This window comes from Microcaecilia unicolor, chromosome 1, assembly GCF_901765095.1.
Source record: "Microcaecilia unicolor chromosome 1, aMicUni1.1, whole genome shotgun sequence".
Taxonomy (NCBI): Eukaryota; Metazoa; Chordata; class Amphibia; order Gymnophiona; family Siphonopidae; genus Microcaecilia; species Microcaecilia unicolor.
This window is the reverse complement of record NC_044031.1, coordinates 212,548,315-212,566,213: the sequence shown is the minus strand read 5'-3', so window position 1 is coordinate 212,566,213 and position 17,899 is coordinate 212,548,315. Positions and strand designations below refer to the sequence as shown.

The 17,899-nt window shown below is 49.7% G+C and overlaps 1 protein-coding gene across 1 annotated transcript in view; it reads left to right on the top strand.

Annotated features, from left to right (window-relative positions):
- The first annotated feature begins 417 nt into the window (after positions 1-417).
- Positions 418-17,899, top strand: part of NME8 (NME/NM23 family member 8) — a 405,852-nt gene continuing 388,370 nt past the window's right edge. The window contains exon 1 of the mRNA XM_030207906.1: positions 418-491. The gene's annotated coding sequence lies outside the window, so the exon portion shown is untranslated. The remainder of the gene's footprint in view (positions 492-17,899) is intronic.

Genomic DNA, 17,899 nt, shown 5'->3' with positions numbered 1-17,899 from the left:
CATTTCCACAAAGGACTACTATCTCCATCCAAATTATTCACAGCAGGCGTGAAAAGGGATCTTTCTGTCAAAACAGTGGAAAAGTTACCAATTACGTGGGGTCTATAAAAGCTTATCCTTTCAAATGTTCCCAACATTGCACTGAAACACGACACACATTTTTTTTTTTTTTTTTACAGACTTTTCCTGTTGTACGAATAACGTGACGTCTGGCAAATTGGCAATCCAGCCGATATACAGTTTAGTCCAGCAGCGCGCGCCCGACACCTGGCTGTAGGTTCTTTTCATTGAGAAGAACTGCAGTGAGTCACCACCAGTGACTCTATTTACGGTCAGGTTGCTGGGAGAGCAGTTGCGAGCTGCTGCTCGTGCTAGTCGCCCGACCGTTAACCTGCGGCTATAGCTGGGGGGGCGTCGCGCCGGCGCCGCGGTTTCTCCTTCGCCTCGATACAACGGGGGTGATTTGCCGCCTTTTCGGGTGCCGGACTAAGGTAAAAATGCAAAATAGGATCTCTTGCTGAGCAAAGGATATACCGTGGATGGTGAGAAGGAGGAGATGAGATACTGTAAGAGTTTGTGTTTTCTGACAGTCGTGCTTAAGTTTAAGAATTCGGAGGGTGGTTTTGAAGGTTGAGTTGGGCAAGGAAACTCTCAAGAAAGCACTTTCTGAAATACAGCTTTTAAGAGCTAATACACATCTTTAACGCCACTAGTTTATTCTTTTCGACAAGGTTGAGTAAAAATCACGCAATTCCAGTATAGTAGTGTACATCTAAGTGGGTTGGTGCTACTTTGGTTTTTTTTTAGTAGGGCCCATTTTATTCCTGTGGGTCCTAATGTAAATAACTCGAGCTAAGCTTTAGTAAAATACCCCCCCTATATTTGTTCACAACTGCTGAATAAGATTCTAATTCGATAGCTATAATTTCTTCAGTCTATTTTAAGATAGAAAGCTAAGCCTGTAAGCTCTGATCTTTCCGCCTATATCCAGGAAAACATTTAGATATGTAGAACTTTGGTCCATAGGCGGTCGGTGGCAGGGTTGCCAGGTGGAAATTTTTTTTCCAGCCCAATCGAGCCCAAAAAACAGCCCAAACCCCGCCCCTGACACCCCCACCCCCGCGTCATCACCCCCGCCCTCCCCGTCACCGGCCACGCCTCCCCGTCACCGGCCCCGCCTCCCCGTCATCGGCCCCGCCTCTCACGTCATCGGCCCCGCCTCCCCGTCATCGGCCCCGCCTCCCACATCATCGGCCCCGCCTCCCACGTCACTAACCCCGCCCAAAACGTCATTAACCCCACCCAAAAACGTCACTAACCCCGCCCCCCCGCGGCCGAAAAAACCGCCCTGAAGGCCAAAAACAGCCCAAAAAACCGCAACCCGCCGCGGGCAAAAATTTCCCGCGGCGGGTCGCAGAAAACCGCCCAATTGGGCGGTAAAACCGCCCACCTGGCAACACTGGTCGGTGGCCCAATTGTTTGGGGAGGCTAAAGGGGGCGGGTTAGGGGGAGGCTAAAGGGGGCGGGTTAGGGGGTGGGGCCAGGGGTGGAGCTTAAATCCATAATTGTCTGATAACACACACCAAAAATAATTAAAAATAAAAGTTACAATACCTTTTATTAAATTTAGATATTAGATATGTATCATATGTCAAAGAATAAAGTGGTTGCTCAAAGCATATTCTAACCACAATCACTCAACTGCAAAACACTATGCACAACTTTGTGCAAAAACACACTCAGAACCATAAATATTACTCTGGGCAGAACCTAGTACACCAATATAAATGATTAAAAACAAAATAATTGTAAGAATTCTAATGGTACTTGTCAACATGCAGCATTTCCTTCATCCCCTTTGACCTATTTGGTTGTTCTCAAACCAGCTTCCAAATCCACTAGCTGTTACAGGAATGTTTTTTCCAAACGGGGAAAATATTTAATTCCTTTTTGGTTTTCCAGCTCAGTCTGAACATGCCCTGAGCCATATTACCATGGCTAGTGAAATGATATACCTTTCAAAAAAGATATGAAATCAACAGCAATATTTCTTATGTCATAAATTCTACTGAAACTATCCACAAATAGCTACCACTTGCTCCAAATAATATTGAAATTACTGCTCAAGCAAGGGTTCACATAGAGCCTTGTATAACATACTGCCCAAGTAAAAAAAAATTAAATATTTTGTTGTTTTTGTAAGTTTCATGCAGATCTCTTTGTTTAACTAAGTTATGTTTAAACAAAGAGATCTGCATGAAACTTACAAAAATAACAAAATATTTAATTTTTTTTTACTTCTTTCTTTTGTTTTAAAAAACCTTCCTTCAGTCAGTCAGCACAGCAGAGCAGCACATAAGTACATAAGTACATAAGTAATGCCATACTGGGAAAAGACCAAGGGTCCATCGAGCCCAGCATCCTGTCCACGACAGCGGCCAATCCAGGCCAAGGGCACCTGGCAAGCTTCCCAAACGTACAAACATTCTATACATGTTATTCCTGGAATTTTGGATTTTTCCAAGTCCGTTTAGTAGCGGTTTATGGACTTGTCCTTTAGGAAACCGTCCAACCCCTTTTTAAACTCTGCTAAGCTAACCGCCTTCACCACTTTCTCCGGCAACGAATTCCAGAGTTTAATTACACGTTGGGTGAAGAAAACTTTTCTCCGATTTGTTTTAAATTTACTACACTGTAGTTTTATCGCATGCCCCCTAGTCCTAGTATTTTTGGAAAGCGTGAACAGAAGCTTCACATCCACCTGTTCCACTCCACTCATTATTTTATATACCTCTATCATGTCTCCCCTCAGCCGTCTGTTCTCCAAGCTGTATAGCCCTAGCCTCCTTAGTCTTTCTTCATAGGGAAGTCGTCCCATCCCCGCTATCATTTTAGTCGCCCTTCGCTGCACCTTTTCCAATTCTACTATATCTTTCTTGAGATGCGGCGACCAGAATTGAACACAATACTCAAGGTGCGGTCGCACCATGGAGCGATACAACGGCATTATAACATCCTCACACCTGTCTCCTGAAATCCAAGCGGCCCCCCGGACCCGGGGCAAATTTCTAGAAGGAAGTGGGAGGGATCATCAGACAGAGAGTACTCTCTGTCTTTCTTCTTCTCCTACTACGTGTGCCGTCCCGCGCGTTCCCGCCTATGCGGAACAGTACACCATGGGACGGGAGCGAGCCAGCGCGCGAAGAAGACTGACGTGAGCTGAGGAGGACCTGGGCGAGCCCAGCCGAGGGCGGGGCGAAGAAAGAAAAAGAAGCCGCTAGCCGCATGTCCGTCTTGTCTTCTGATTCGCAGTAAGACAGCAGCACAGGACCAACCGGCGCGCTGGTGAGAGCCCGAGCAGGCGGAAGTTCGGAACTCAAGGGCCTGGGGCTGGGCGGGCTGAATTTAGGATGGTGCGTGTGTCCGTCCGTGTGTGGGCATCGTCGTGGTCGCGCGCGTTGGCGGGTCTTAAAAAGACGATGCTGGGGCGAGCGGAACTGGGGGCTGATGCCGATGCGGTGTGTGTCATGTCGGCTTCGTCGTGGTCCGAATCCGACCAGCTGAGCTGTCAATCAAAATCCGACGGACTTCTGGCTGGGGAGGCTTAGCCTCCCCAAGCCTCTTATACCGGGCGCCTGTGACTTTGGAGAGTGATTATATTCAATATATTATGGTTTACCAGTGATGATCATTCCTGTGTAGTACAGGTAAAATAAATCATTCATTATTATTCTACTAGTCCAGTCCAGACATATGGGAGTACTGCAGCTCTGTCACCAGATTGGAAACAGAATCCTGCCAAATGAATCTTATTGACTTCTTTAATTGGGTGACCAAAGAACTGGATGAAGGACGTGCGCTAGATGTACTCTACTTGGATTTCAGCAAAGCCTTTGATACGGTCCCCCACAGAAGACTTGTGAATAAGCTGAAAAGGTTGAAATTAGGACCAAAAGTGGTGAACTGGATAGGAAACTGGTTGACCTCTGGTGGCAGAGGGTGGTGGTAAATGGAATCTGCTCAGAGGAAAGGAAGGTGAGCAGTAGAGTTCTTCAGGGGTCAGTGCTGGGGCCTATTCTGTTTAATATATTTCTGGGGGAGATTTCGGTGAAGGGTTGGAACGAAGGGTGTGCCTTTTTGCGGATGACACAAAAATAGCCAATAGAGTGTATACCCTGGAGGGAGTAGAAACGATGAAGGGATATCCGAACCTTAGAAGAATGGTTGAGGGTCTGGCAGTTATAATTTAATCGCTTATGTACTTAACACCAGTATATACTAGTATCTATTCTGATATGCTCTTAAAAAAAAGTTTTTTGTATTTTTTTGTATGCAGTGCACAGTGTGAGTCTGAGTGCTCTTAAACCATATAGTCAAAAAAACTACATTAAGTAAAGCAACCAGTTGCTATCATTGCACTTGCCCCTTCTGACCTGCCTATATAGATAATAGATAAACTAATTATCATAAATGGAACTTGAGAGTTCTTAAAGCTCAATCACTTAGCTTATTGCGAAGTTCTTGCAGGTCCCGTTCAGTGCTGCTTGGTGCATTCTGCTGAAATCTGTGTCATATGTGCTCTGTACGTGCTATAAAATTAAATTAAACATCTCCGCTAGTTTTTTAATTCCCAACATGGGTGCCACATTTCACCTACTCGGCGTCCTCAGGGGAATCTACTGGAAACAATTAATTAGAACACCACACTGTCAATGCTTTCTGCTCCTTTTAAACACTTTTGGTTGAACCGTGTCCCGTTGGTAAATGAACCGCTGTTCCACCTGGACCAAAGCAGCTGACACATCTCCTCCCCAGCGTAATTGAATATGTGACAGTACTACATACTTCAGATCTGATTCCTGATGTTTAAGAAGATCCAAGTGATCTACTAATGGGGCTTCCCTTTTTTATTCCAAAGGTTACTCAAATGTTCCCCAATACGTTGTTTCACTTTCCGTTTTGTTTGGCCCACATACGATTTCTGGCATGGGCATTTAATCGCGTAGACCACTTGTGATGTGTTACAATCTGTAAGTTCTCGCAGATAATATCTTTTGCCCTGTGCTTGGATTGATTAACATAATTCACCTCCATTGCACGCATGCAGTAAATGCAATGTTGACAGCTCGTATATCCCCTTTCTTGTTCATCTGCCTGTGAATTTCTGCACTGGAATATGGATAACTTCTCTCCCATGTTTCGTGCCCTAGTGTAGACTATACAAGGTTTATTAGCAAATTGTGAATGCAGTTGTAAAATTGGCCAATGCCTTTGAATAATCTTAGATATTTTAGTCCCATGTGAAGTATATGGTAGGACACACTGCACCGTATTATGAGTACTCGTGTCTGTGGGCCGGGGCGACAACAACCATTGTCTATGAGCATGCTATGCTTGTTTATAGGCTTGTTTGACTACTTTACTTTACTTTACGGATGATGTGTTGCTGTTTGTTACTCGCCCTTTGTCCACTTTCCCTGAGCTTCTCCGGGAGATAGAGGATTATTCGACTGTGTCGGGCTTTAAAGTGAACATGTCTAAGTCGGAAGTCTTGAATGTGACTCTCCCGGGGGAGCTTGTGGGAACGTTGCAATCCTCTTTTGAATTTAGGTGGGCTACTAAGAGTATTCGTTATTTGGGGGTCAATTTGACGGCATGCCTTGCGGACCTTTTCATGGTAAACTACAAGGGCTTGGGGGGGGAGCTATCATTGACGATTTGGGTAAATGGGGCGATATTGACCTCTCCTGGTTTGATCGAATAGCAACAGTAAAGATGATTGTCTTGCCGCGCCTGCTCTACCTCTTTCAGGCTCTCCCACTCAAAATGCCCCAAAAGGAGGACGGATTGAGCCAGCCGGGTTTTACTTCCATTGCTTTCGCAATGGAAGTAAAACCCGGCTGGCTCAATTAATCAATCCAGAGACTTGTGGGTTATGTCCCTCCTCTAGCAGGTTAGATAGCGAGAACACCGAAGTTCGCCACAAGATGGCATGTGCAGCCAAGCTAACTTCAGTATTCTCTCTATTTAGCAGGTAGAAGGGTGCATAAAGTGCAGCTCTGTTGTTGAGGCTCCTATCCTGTTCCCTCGGGTGTGTTGAGCGTTGGGGTTGAGGTGCTGGAGCACAGTTTGGGATACACCTGGTGGTGCCAGGTCCCTACCCTTCTCCTCCTGTCAGCTGGCAGCTAATTCTTCTAAGGATTATAGCTATTTTCCTCTCCTGCCTCTTGGAAAAAAAAAAAAGCTGACAAGAAATTTTGACGAAACAGTTTCTCTTCAGCCGCATTGGGTCTGAATTTCTCTTCAACTGTTAGGGAGCTGGGTCGAGGGGATTAAATGATAAAATTTATTGACAACAAAGAGCAGATATGATGAATCATTTGTATTTTCACTTGTGATAGTTTGGACACTATATAATTGTTGTATTGCACGTGTTGTTAATAAAAAAAAAAAGGAAGAGTTTTCCTGTTTAACTTGAGAGCGTGAGCAGGGCTGAGTGGATTTAAGGTACGATTTTACTGTTATGTCGGTGCCGTCAGAGACTGTTAAGCGCTGTTCGCGCTGCGGGGCACGGAGGTCGGCGTCTGGGGCCTGCGAGGCTTGTTCCACGATGGGGAAAACGGGTTCGGAGCAGGCAGACCGCGGGTCGAGCGACGAACCGCATGAGGGAAGCGATTCTCGGTCGGCGGAAAAACTTCTGTCTGGGGCAGCGCGTGTGTCCTTGGGCGCCATTTTTGACTTACCGCCGCTTTCACAGGAGTGTGTAGCGGTAGAATCAGCTGGTGTTTCGTTGGTACGGCATAGTTCAGAGCCTTCTCTTTCAGAGAAAACAACTATGGGGGGATTTTCTCCAGAATTTGTGCTTTTAATGCACGAAGCCTTTTTGATGCGCTCCAAGGGAGAGGGTCAGTCGGCAGCCACTTTGGGGGGCTCCATTCCCTCGTGCTCAGAGTTGTTTCAGAAGCAGGCTAACAGGTCGCGCTTGCAGTTAGAGGATTCTAGGCCCGTTGATTCTGAACATACAGATTCGGATGGGGATCCTGAATCTGGGGAATCTCTGCCAGATTTATTAGAAGAGGGGAGTTGCCCGCAGGTGAAGGGGATGATCCCACCGCGGCAAGACTATTCAGAAGAGAAGAGCTCATTCCTTTTATTATTCAGGCATTAAAAGTTCTGAATTTGTCTCCCCCAGAATCCGCTATCTCCCCTGCGGTAAGCTCTTCCATTATGTCTGGCACCAGACCACCCTCTAAAGCCTTTTATATTAATGAGGCTATGCAAATACTCATTCAGGCGCCGTGGGATTCGCCAGAGGCTAGTTTGCGGGTGGCTCGGGCGATGGCCAAGCTTTGCCCTTTGAGACAAGAGGACTTAGTTTCTTTGCGTCTCCCTGTGGTAGATTTCTTGATTTCGGCAGTGGCAAAGAAGACTGCTTTACCTGTTGAGGGAGGCGCAGCTCTCAGAGATCCGCAGGAAAAGAAGCTTGAAACTGCGGTTAAAGCTTCGTTTGAAGTTGCGGCCTTGACGTTGCAGGCTTCGGTCTGCAGCTCTTATGCTGCAAGAGCCTGTCTCTCTTGGGTGCAGAAGGCAGCTTCGCCGGATGAGTTGGTTGATGTTCTGCCGCTTTTGGAGTCTGGGTTGGCTTATTTGGCGGATCTGTTGTACGATATCCTTCGAGCTACTGCTAAAGGAGTTTCGTTGGCGGTTTCTGCTCGCCGCTGGATCTGGTTAAAGCATTGGGCTGCGGATCTGCCCTCGAAGTCCAGGCTGGCTCAACTACCCTTTAAAGGAAAGCTCCTCTTTGGTCAAGAGTTGGCTCAGATTGTTAAGGACCTTGGAGATTCTAAAGGTCGCATGCCGGAGGATAAGTCTAAATCTCAGACAAAATCATTTCGTCCGCGCTTTAAAGACGCAAAGCGATATAGACCCGGTAGGGTTGGAGGTTTTCAAAAGCCACACTTTACTCAGAAGCAGCAGCAGTCCTTTCGTTCCGAGCGCAGACTTCCCCCCTCTGGTCCCCGAAATCAACAAGGAGCCAGAGGTACACAATGATGGGGCCCTGGTCCAGTCCTCTCCGCCGATAGGGGGGCGGCTGTCCCAATTCGGGGAGGAATGGCCCAGGGTGACGACGGACGAATGGGTGCTGGACATTATACGAGACGGTTACAAACTAGAATTTGCTCGCCCTTTAGCGGACAGTTTCATAGAGTCTCCATGCAAATCTCTGGTAATGAGAGCTGCGGTTCGAGACACTTTGGCAGAATTGCTGCGTCTTCAGGCAGTGATTCCTGTACTTGCAGACGAAGTAGGTTAAGGTCGCTACTCTATTTACTTTGTAGTGGAAAAGAAAGGGGGGTCCTTTCGGCCTGTGTTAGATCTAAAGGCTGTCAACAAAGCCTTGAAAGTGTGGCATTTCCGCATGGAAACGCTCCGGTTGGTGCTGGCGGCGGTTCAACCAGGAGAATTCTTGGCCTCTCTCGATTTAAAGGAAGCTTACTTAGACATTCCTATCTGGCCCCCTCATCAAAGGTTTCTCCGTTTCGCAGTGTTAGGGCAGCATTTCCAATTCAGAGCCATGCCCTTTGGTCTGGCCACGGCGCCACGCACGTTTTCCAAGGTGATGGTGGTGGTGGCAGCCTTTCTGCGGGCCAGAGGATGGCAAGTTCATCCTTATCTCGACGACTGGCTGATTCGCGCTCAGCCTCTCAACCAATGCACTCAGGCGACTCAGACAGTCATACATCTCTTACAGTCTTTGGGTTGGGTGATAAATGTTCAAAAGAGTCATCTTGTTCCAACTCAAACTCTGGAGTACCTGGGAGTGCAATTGGATACCAGTCAGGGTCGAGTTTTCCTTCCAGATCAGCGACAGTTGAAGTTGCTGAAGCAACTTTCTTCAATTCTGCAGAGGCCGACTCCGTCAGCATGGGATTATGTTCAAGTCCTGGGATCAATGGCGGCGACGATAGAGGTCGTTCCTTGGGCCCGAAGTCACTTGCATCCGCTGCAATGGCACCTGCTCAGACAGTGGTCTCCTCTTTCCGAGGATTACACAATTCGGCTGCCCTGGACACCTCGAGCTCGGTTTGCTCTTCGTTGGTGGTTCAGGCTGGAGAATTTAACGCAAGGCATGCCTCTGGCAAACTCCAGATTGGCGTGTACTACTACTACTACTACTATTTAGCATTTCTATAGCACTACAAAGCGTACGCAGCGCTGCACGTCACGATGGATGTGAGTGTGTCAGGTTGGGGAGCTCTTTGTCTCGGACATTCAGCTCAGGGCACTTGGTCTCCTTCTGAGTCCAAGTTGCAGATCAATCTTCTGGAGCTTCGAGCGATCCGGTTGGCTCTTTTAGCCTTCGAGGATCTCGTGACAGATCATTCAGTTCGAGTTCTCTCAGACAATGCCACAGTGGTGGCGTATGTCAATCGTCAGGGGGGCACTCGCAGTGCTCCGCTGGCGGAAGAGGCGGCCGTTCTTTGTCGTTGGGCAGAGAAGCATGTAGTCCTCTTGTCAGCTGCTCACATAGCAGGGGTGCTAAATATTCAGGCCGACTTTCTCAGTCGGAATCTCTTGGACTCCGGGGAGTGGGAACTCTCTCATCAGGCGTTCCATCTGATCTCAGAGCGTTGGGGACTCCCGGTGTTGGACCTGATGGCTCGCTCCTCCAATGCCAAGGTGCCTCGCTTCTTCAGCAGAGGCAGAGAGGTCGGGTCCGAAGGCATAGACGCTCTTCTTCAGCCATGGCCCTTAGAACTTCTGTAGGTCTTCCCTCCTTGGCCGATGGTCGGTCGAATACTAAACAAGGTCTCTCGGCATCTGGGTCCGGTGATTCTAATTGCACCGGATTGGCCCAGGCGTCCTTGGTATGTGGATTTGATTCGCCTACTCATCGACGATCCGTTTCACCTGTCTCCATTGAAAGATTTTCTCCATCAAGGTCCAGTAATCATGACTGATCACGCCCACTTTGGGCTTACGGCCTGGCTATTGAAAGGTCGCGTCTGAGACGTAAAGGTTTTTCGGAGGCTGTGATTGCGACAATGTTGCACACCTGCAAACGTTCTACTTCGACGGCGTATGCTAGAGTTTGGAGGACCTTTGTTGCTTGGTGATCCATTTTGGCTTTCTTGCAGGAGGGAATGGATAAGGCATTATTGTTAAATACTTTAAATGTTCAGGTGGCGGCCTTAGCGTGTTTTAGAGGTCGTTTGGGTAGACATTCTTTAGCTTCGCATCCAGATGTGGTGAGATTTCTTCGAGGTGTAGGACATCTTTGGCCTCCTCATCTTCAGGTGGTTCCGGAGTGGAATTTGAACATTGTGCTGAGGGCCTTCCAGCGGCCTCCTTTTGAACCCTTCAAAAAAGCTTCATTAAAGGACATTACGTTGAAAACGATATTCTTGGTGGCAATGACGTCAGCCAGGCGGGTGTCGGAGCTTCAGGCACTTTCCTGCAGAGACCCATTTCTCCGTTTTTCGGAAGCAGGTGTGTCGGTGAGGACGGTTCCATCATTTCTTCCTAAGGTAGTCTCCCGTTTTCATATTAACCAGGAAGTGATCTTGCCATCTTTTAAAAAAGAAGATTATCCTCACAATTTTCAAGCTTTACGATGTCTTGATGTTAAGAGAGCAGTGCTCTGTTATTTGGAAGCGACTAATTCCTTTCGGAAGTCAGATCATTTGTTTGTTCTTTTTGCAGGACAAAAGAAAGGCAGCATGGCATCTAAGGCTACTATCGCTCGTTGGCTTAGGGAGGCGATTGCGTCTGCTTACCTGTTGATGGGAAAGTCTTCCCCTCTTCACGTTTGAGCTCACTCAACTAGGGCTCAAGCTGCTTCCTTTGCGGAGTGTAGTTGGGTTCCGGTGGAGGACATTTCTAAGGCGGCGACCTGGTCTTCGTTGCATACCTTTGCGAAGCATTACAGTCTTGATGTAGCGGCACATCGTGATGCGACGTTTGGGGCTTCGGTCTTATCTGCTGGGATTCTCGGGTCCCACCCTTGATGAGGATTGCTTTTGTACATCCCACAAGTCTCTGGATTGATCTGGGGATGCTATGGAAGGTAAAATTATGTCTTACCTGATAATTTTCTTTCCATTAGTCCCACAGATCAATCCAGAGGCCCTCCCTGGGTTCGACAGTTTTGCTCGGATTCATTATAATTCATTTTGATTTACTCGGTTCTGTTCATGTTCCGTTGTTACAATGGTTATGGAGTTAATAAGGGTTATATTTTTCAATATACTTTAATTATATTTGTACAGCAGCTCGGAAGTTTTCTTCCAAGTTTCCGCTGCTTTTGCAGAGGCAGGAGAGTGTTTTATAGTTCAATGGAAGTTTCTTACTGCTTTGGTATCGTTATACTGAAGGTAGCTTGGCTGCACATGCCCTCTTGTGGCGAACTTCGGTGTTCTCTCTATCTAACCTGCTAGAGGAGGGACATAACCCACAAGTCTCTGGATTGATCTGAGGGACTAATGGAAAGAAAATTATCAGGTAAGACATAATTTTACCTTAGCTTTCGTTGCCTTTCCCCAATCTCTAGGGCACGTATTCACCTTACGCTAGTGCATTGCCTCCTCCCCATGGCATACTCTGCCCTTGCTCTGCCACCTCCCACCCTCCCCATGGCATACTCATCTTGCTGTGCCCCTGTAATATAGGGGCAAAGTTATTTATTTATTTTTTACGGCCAGAGTAAAAAAAAAAAAAAAAAGGAATTCTAAGTGACAATTTTATTGGCTGGGAGACCACTGGTGCTCCAGCCGAGATTCCGTTGGTTTGGCAACGCTGATGCTGACAGTTGGTGAAAAGGAGCTGAAACTGAGGGAGTGAGAGGTTGTGTGATGCTGGGTGCCAGTACTGTTTTATTGTTAAGTTAGGAATTAATTCACTATTCCTTGTCACTGGCAGCAGATGAATCCAGGAACTAGTGGGTTAAGTCCACCTACCCGCAGGTGGAGATAGAGATAAACAAACTATAGGCAGTGATGTCAGACGGCCAGCTCCTTCCTCAGTTAGTATGTCTCTATCTCAGCAGGTGGTGGACGGCTTTTTCTCCAGCTCCTGGGCCGGTGACCAGTTTGAGCCAGGGGTGGCGGACTGGTGGTGTCCCCTTTGGCAGCATAAGCAGTTGCTGGGTCCCTGCTGCACCTCAAATTCCCTCTGAACAGGCTTTTGCTGTTCCTTTTCTTCCCTGCTTGTTTCTGCCTCCTCACTTAAAAAAAAAAAAATATAGAGAGAACCATGGAATGTATTTAAAAGAGAAACAGGGAAGTGTGTTTTTGCTGACAGCAGGTTTGTGTTACTGCTGTCCGAGTCCTGTTTTCTGTTGCCTGCTTTTCTGAGCAGCTGTCAGTTCCCGCGCTTTCCTGGTCCGGGGTAAGTCCTGCTGGGTTTTTGTTCGGGGACGGGCGATGGCAGCAGAGGTGGAAAAACGCTGTTCCCGATGTGGGAAACGGCGTTCGGCGGCGGGCCTTTGCAGCGTGGGGTATGCTGATTTGGCGGGATTCGATGGAGCGGTGCCCCCCCCCCCCGAGAGCGTGCTTTCCCACCCAGAGCCTGGTGATTCTCATGCCATTTTACGATCAGTCACGGAGCTGGCTCTGGTAGTGGTTTTGGGCAAAGCTTCTCCGCTGGTAGGGGAGTCGGGGGGGCTGTCAGGCACTGTGGGCAGTGGTGCAGGTGCCATGGCTGCGACCTCCTCCGTTGTGGGGGAGGGGTTTTCGCCAGAGTTTATTTTGCTATACCGTCAGGCGTTTTTGTTGAAAAGGGCCTTGCCCCCCCCCCCCCGTCACGCGGCTGCGCCAAATTCAGCCTTTGATTCTCTCAGGGGGTCTGGGGGTAACCAAGAAATTTTGAGGTTTTCCCCAGAGGATTGCTCCTCCCTTAAAAAGCCTAGGCTTTCTTTGAGGTCTGAGGAGGGTTCCTGCATACGGGCGCCTGCAGCTCCCTCCGTGGTGGCTCTCTCGGAGCAGATGGGGGTAGAGGACGTGGAGGACCGTGTCCTCACTGACCAACCGGAGGACTCTTCTGCCATGAGGATTTTCCATAAGGAGGAGTTGTCATCCTTTATCTCTCAGGTGCTGGAAGCCCTGAATATAGAGGATCCTGAGGTTGCGGCTTCTAAGGCTTCCATTGCCCGCTGGATTAGGGAAGCCATTGGAGCGGTGTATCTGCTACAAGGGCGGGCGTCTCCAGTGGCCCTGAAGGCGCATTCTACTCGGGCACAGGAGGCGTCGGCCTTCTCTCTGGAAGAGATTTGTCGGGTGGCTACTTGGGCGTCCCGTCATACAGCATTACAGGCTAGACGTGTCTGCTCGGGAGGATGCGAGTTTTGGGGCGGGAGTGTTGGCGCGGGGAGCGTTGGCTTCCCACCCTACTTAAGGAATGCTTTGGTACATCTCACTAGTTATTATATGCTTACATTATAGTATCTACTATAATAAAAAGCAACCTCAACGTTCTGCAGCACAACACCCCCCCGCAACAACCCCCTCCTGAGACACTCACCTTTGCATTGCTTTGCCGGCGGGGGACCCGAAACCCCGCCAGCACAATCCCTGTCTGCTCACTACGGCGTCATCTTCGGCGTTCCTAGCCTGTGGAGACAGGGCTTCTGTGCGTCTGACGGCACGTGCATGACGTCAGACGCACAGAACTCCGCCCTGCACAGCTACCAACGCCGACGATGGCGCCGTACTCAGCACACAGGACTTGTGGTGGCGGGGTTCCGGGTCCCCCGCCGCCAAACCAACGCGAAGGTGGGTGCGATGGGCACGGTGGGTCGGATGGCTGCGGCCAGATGCATCGCCGTGGGTGGGATGGTGCCGGGAGGGGGGGCATCGCACCTCACAGGCAACTGCTCAATGAGGAAAACCTTGCTAGCGCCCGTTTCATTTGGGTCAGAAACGGGCCTTTTTTACTAGTATTTGTATAACACTCCACGGCAGTTTACTATTATACAATAAATACCTCAGTGAATAGATGAATAATACACTTCAAAGTGTTGAATTAAATATACTAAGCAAGTGCTTCTGAGGTTCTTTTCCATCTATGCTCTAAATATCATAAGAAACAAGACTGGAATAGGCCTCATGGATACTTCAGTTCTTTGAAGCTACACAGAGTTTGGCTTAAAACTCCCAAGGATATCACTTGTGAGCCTGGCATGATTCAGTCTTGAATTAAGAACCTGGGGAGTTTTCCAAGCATGGTTTCTTTGGAGCATGAGCAACCTCATCCACATCTGAGCCCTTGTACTTGTGTTGAAAGGAGAGTATAGGGTGCCAAAAACCCCCCACTCAAAGCTCAGTCCTTATCACATATAAGTTGGTGGATGAGTTGGGTATTGAAAGTGAGATTTATATTTGCTTGTGGTCTACCCAAACGCTTTCTCTCCTCCACAGCTTTTAATTTTGCATTCCATCCTACTGTTCCCCACCCTACTCACTTCTAACTTGGCAAATACCAGCAACAGTGGAAAGGCCGCACACTGCAGTTGCAGCAACTCTGTATCTTTGACTGGTAGACCCTGGAGATATGCACCAGTCATATCTCCAGGGCAGTGTTGGTGCCACTTTTAGTCCTTGACTGGAAAGGCCTGAGGATCTTTGTCAACTACCGTATGCTGTACCTGCACTCATACTTTTGTTTTGGCTGCTGCTACTCGTCATCTATGATAATAGTGACACATTTTTAAAAAAGATACAAGACAAAACAAAATTATATGCACTTTCCATATCATCATGCTGATCAATCCATAGACTGGTGGGTTGTGTCCATCTACCAGCAGGTGGAGATAGAGAGCAATCCTTTTGCCTCCCTATATGTGGTCATGTGCTGCCGGAAACTCCTCAGTATGTTCTCTATCTCAGCAGGTGGTGGTCACACACAGCAGCAGCTCTGGCTAGGCCTCCAAGCCTAATTTTTAGGTTTTGTTGAGTGCCTGGGGTTGAGGGCTCTTCTTGAGCAAGTGCAAACCTGGTGGCGCCAGGTCCCTCCTTTTCTCCCCCCTCCCGCTGGCTCCGTTTAAAAAAAAAAAATTTTGGACGTCCTTAAGGGCGTTTATTTAAACGTTTATTGCAGCTACTCACTGGGACACCAGGTCGTTACAGCTCGGAGCGAGAAGCAGGTAATTTTTACCTTTTTATAGCGGGCAGGGGGTTCCCCGATTGATCTCTACGTGGCCTATGGCGTCGGAGGGCGAGGGCGCGAAGAATCGCTCCCCGGACCGCGTGTGCGCTTCTAGCGGGGATGCGGGGGTTTTAAAGTCTGATTCGCCCTTGGTGGGTGTCAGTTTGGAGGCCGGTCAGTGTCCCGGGTCTTCCTCCGGCGTGGCGGATTTTCCTGCCATAAACGCCCATCCCCCGCTGCTCGCCTCCGCCATCTTGGCCGGCCACTCTGCTCGGACGGCTTCTTCTTGGGCCGCCCTTGAGCTGGGAGACGTTCATGCCATGGCCGCCCTTGATTTGGGCGACGGCAAAAAAGCGGCTAAAGTTAAGCGCCGTTCTTCCCGCGCGGCTCCTTCGCGGAGTGTCGCGCCGGACGCCATCTTGGATGCGTAGCATGTTGCTCCCCCGCTCTTGCGAGCGCCGGTTGAGGGTGTGTCTAGGGCTGTGGCTCAGGCTGCTGAAATTCACAGTCTGGGGGGGTTTCTCCCCCGAGTTTATTTTGCTGCTGCATCAGGCCTTCCTTATGCAAAACGCTGCCCCTTCTCCCTTGTCCGATAACGGGGTTGAGGCCCCCGGACGTAAACGCCCTCGGGTGGATTCCCAGGCCTTAGAGGACGCTGTTTCCTCTGATGTAGATGAGGGCAGCGTATCTGAGTTCTCCCAACGGTCCTTTGGGGATTCCTTGGAGGAGATGGATTCCCGCTCGGATGGAGCGGATGACCCCTCTGCAGCGCGGATCTTTCGCTCAGAGGATTTGCCCAACCTGTTACTGCAGGCCATGAGCATTTTGAAGATTTCCTCGCCAGAGGACGTCACTCCCTCAGCCCCTGTTGGCTCTGCCATTATGCTGGGGACGAAGCGCCCGCCTAGAACCTTCCACGTGCATGATGCCATGCACACCTTAATTTCGGCTCAATGGGATGTCCCGGAAGCGAGCCTCAAAGTGGCTAGGGCTATGTCCCGCCTCTATCCTTTGCCTGAAAGTGAACATGAGGCCTTTATTTGGCCTACCATGGATTCTTTAATCACTGCGGTGACTAAGAAAACGGCGTTGCCGGTGGAAGGTGGCACGGCACTAAAGGACGCCCAAGACAGAAGATTGGAAGCGGCTTTAAGGTCGTCCTTCGAAGTTTGCAGGCCTCAGTTTGCGGCTCCTATGTGGCCAGGGCGTGCCTGACGATGGTGCAGCGGGCTTCCCCCTCGGATCCTTCCTTGAGGGCTGACTGGCCGGCCCTGGAATCGGGCTTGGCTTATTTGGCAGACTTACTGTATGATGTCTTGAGAGCCTCGGCTAAAGGCATGGCTCAGACAGTCTCTGCGCGGCGCTGGCTTTGGCTGAAACATTGGTCTGCGGACCACGCCTCTAAGTCCCGCCTGGCTAAGTTGCCTTTTAAAGGCAAGCTGCTCTTTGGGGTCGAGCTGGACAAAATCGTGACCGATCTCGGCACGTCTAAGGGCAAGAGGTTACCAGAGGTCAGGGCTCGGGCCAGTGCTCGCCCCGGTATCTCCAGAGGACGGTTTCAGGAAGCCCGTCGGTACCGCCCGGGCAAGTCGGGCTCCTCTGCCCCCTCTTCCTTCAAAAGGAACTTCTCCCCCAAGCAGCATTCCTTTCGCAGAGACCGCCGTCCCGGAGGTACGCCCTCCGGTCCTCCCCCAGGGTCTCGTACCCAATGACGGGGTCCTGGTCCATGGCCCAGTGCAGATTGGAGGACGCCTGTCCTCGTTTCTGGGCGAGTGGACCAGAGTAACTTCAGACGCTTGGGTGCTGGAAGTCATCAGAGACGGCTACAAGTTAGAGTTCTGCCGACCCTTAAGAGACGGGTTTGTACTCTCTCCCTGCAAGTCTCCGGTCAAAGCTGTGGCAGTGCAGCAGACCTTGGACAACCTGATACGCCTGGGTGCGGTCGTTCCGGTGCCAGAAAATCAGATTGGCAAGGGACGTTACTCCATTTACTTTGTGGTACCAAAGAAAGGAGGTTCTGTCCGGCCTATCCTCGACCTCAAAGGGGTCAATCGAGCCTTGAAAGTGCGGCACTTTCGCATGGAGACTCTCCGCTCTGTTATAGCGGCAGTGAAGGCAGGAGAGTTCTTGGCTTCCTTGGACATCAAGGAAGCGTACCTGCATATTCCCATCTGGCCTCCTCATCAACGCTTTCTGCGTTTTGCAGTCCTGGGCCGACACTTCCAGTTCAGAGCCCTCCCTTTCGGGTTGGCTACTGCTCCGCAGACCTTCTCCAAAGTAATGGTGGTCATCGCGGCCTTCCTGCGAAAGGAAGGAGTACAAGTCCATCCTTATCTGGACGACTGGTTGATCCGAGCCCCTTCTTATGCAGAGTGCGGCAAAGCTGTGGACCGGGTGGTTGCTCTTTTGAGCTCCCTGGGGTGGATCATCAACTGGGAGAAGAGCCAGCTGCGCCCGACTCAGTCCCTGGAGTATCTGGGAGTTCGATTCGACACCCAAGTGGGCAGAGTGTTCCTGCCAGACAATCGGATTGGCAAACTTCAGGCTCAGATGGACCAGTTCCTAGGAGCCTCTCCTCTTCGGGCTTGGGACTATGTGCAGCTGTTGGGCTCTATGACAGCCACGATGGAAGTAGTGCCCTGGGCCAGGGCTCATATGAGACCACTACAACTCTCTCTGCTGCAGCGCTGGACTCCGATGTCGGAGGATTATGCTGTGCGCCTTCCCTTGGACCCAGCAGTGCGCAAGGCGCTGAGCT